Here is a 2,238-nt window from a genome sequence, read left to right on the forward strand (position 1 = left end):
AATAATAATAATAATAATAATAATAATGTGTCTTTGTGTTTGGGTTTTTCTTCACCACCGATTGACAACTGGTACTGCTTGGTGACTCAGCGGTTACGGCTGAATAAGTACCACGCTTTAAAAAAATATTACGGTTGGTTCGTTCTTTCAAGGCGATGCCCCAGCATGGCCGCAATTCAATAACTGAAACAAGTAAAAGGATAACACACACACATATATAAATTAAGAGATAATCGACGAGAACAAGATAGTGGATGTGGTAGGCGAGAAAGTCTGGTTATCCAACTCAGTGAAAAAAACCTAAATCAAACGCGAACACAAATATAAAGAACCCAACATGGAAGAGTTAAAAGTAACAGCTTCAAAATGGCGCCGCCGCGCTATAAGAAAGGGACAGAATGCATAGAGGAGAGAACAACAAAGAGCCTCTTCTCACTTGTAACGTTTGTTAGGGCTGATACCTATTTTTCTATAAACATTAATCTTTAACAATTTATCAAAGACAGAATTTTATCATATGACAGAATTATACCCACTGTAAAATATCAAAAAAGAAATTCAAAACATATACATGAAATGTGAAACTGTAAGACTGTATACGTATATAAATATATGTATATATTTGTATATGTATACTTACACATACACACACGCACACATATATATGTATATGTTTGTATGCATATATACGTGTATGTATATGTATGCAAATATTGCATATATGTATATACATATACATACATTCATTCATATACATGTGTGTGTGTGTGTCTAATTTATCAGAAGTAACAGACTGACTCAAGGTCCGAGAGTTTCATCCATTAGCACATATCAAACTTGATAAGTGTCAATGCGCGAAACTGTCTGACCTAGTGTCACTCTGATACTTTTGATAGATATTAATTTTAAAAAATATACATATTCTGCTATTTTGAGTTCTATTGTTCCTGTTTCCATTACCATATATATATATATATAATTGAAATTTACAGAAAAAAAAAGACGAAGACAGGTGTATAAACAACAAACAGGTGTATTAGTTTGACGTTCGGGAAAGTGAGACAATATTTTATGTTTTGAGCCTACGCTCTTGAACAGAAGGCACACGAGAAAATAAACAGATAGAGAATGAAAAAAAACTTGTGGATTTAGCGGTCAATCATGGCGATATATGTTTATCTTATGGGATTTTTGTAGAAGCATAAAATACCTGATCAACTCAATATATTATAACAGTTTGTAAGGCACCGAGCCGGCAGAATCGTTAGCGCGCCGGTGAAAATGCTTAGCGGTGTTTCGTCAGCCTTTATGTTTGGCGTTCAAACTCTGCCGAGGTCGACTTTGCATTTAACACTTTCGGGGTCGGTAAAATCAGTACTGGTTGAACAGTGATGTCGATGTATTCGACTTATCACCTCCCCCGAAATTGCTCGCCTTGCGCCAAAATTTCAAACCAATGTTATAACACAGTTTGTCCACTCCTAGGTTCGATTCCCAAACCCAGAAATTCCATCGTCAGTTGACATCATCTTCCGTCTATTTCAGACTTCATAGAAAGAGAAAAAATATGAAACACAAATTATAGCACATACAATGAGAGTCGAACCCCCTAGGTCTTTTTCGGCCTCTTTATCCCTCATCCATAGCTATGGGTATCATTATTGCACCGATAAAGAAAGAATTATATACACACATATAAACATTCACAACACATGCATACAAACACACACACACACACACACACACATATATATATATATATATACATACATATATATATATATATACATACATATATATATATATATACATACATATATATATATGCATATATATATATATATGCATATATATATATATATATATATATATATATATATATATATATATATATATATATATATATATATGTGTGTGTGTGTGAGTGTGTGTGTGTGTGTGTGTGTGTGTGTAATTCATTTTAAACTACAGCATCACAAATTCTTAAAGAATCGGTAGAATTTCAGTTTTGCAATGTGTGAAGACCTATTGGAGATGAAAACATATTTCATATATTATTCTATGCCAGTATTTCGAGTTTTGGTTTTACTATGCTGCGTATACATACATACATATATACATACATACATACATACATACATATATATATCTATATGTATATATACATATATGTATATTGTCTGTGTAGTGTATGTATGTACGTATGTATGCATATATATATATATATATATATATATA

General features: G+C 32.3%; 1 long non-coding RNA gene across 1 annotated transcript in view; it reads right to left on the reverse strand.

Annotated features, from left to right (window-relative positions):
- Positions 1 to 33: 33 nt before the first annotated feature.
- LOC128250456 (uncharacterized) overlaps positions 34 to 2,238 on the reverse strand; it is a 2,908-nt gene continuing 703 nt past the window's right edge. Inside the window, exons 2-3 of the long non-coding RNA XR_008266472.1 lie at positions 1,211 to 1,546; positions 34 to 183 (exon numbers count right to left, since the gene is read on the reverse strand). This is a non-coding gene — a long non-coding RNA (uncharacterized LOC128250456). The remainder of the gene's footprint in view (positions 184 to 1,210; positions 1,547 to 2,238) is intronic.

This window comes from Octopus bimaculoides, chromosome 21 (genome assembly GCF_001194135.2).
Source record: "Octopus bimaculoides isolate UCB-OBI-ISO-001 chromosome 21, ASM119413v2, whole genome shotgun sequence".
NCBI classification, from domain to species: domain Eukaryota; kingdom Metazoa; phylum Mollusca; class Cephalopoda; order Octopoda; family Octopodidae; genus Octopus; species Octopus bimaculoides.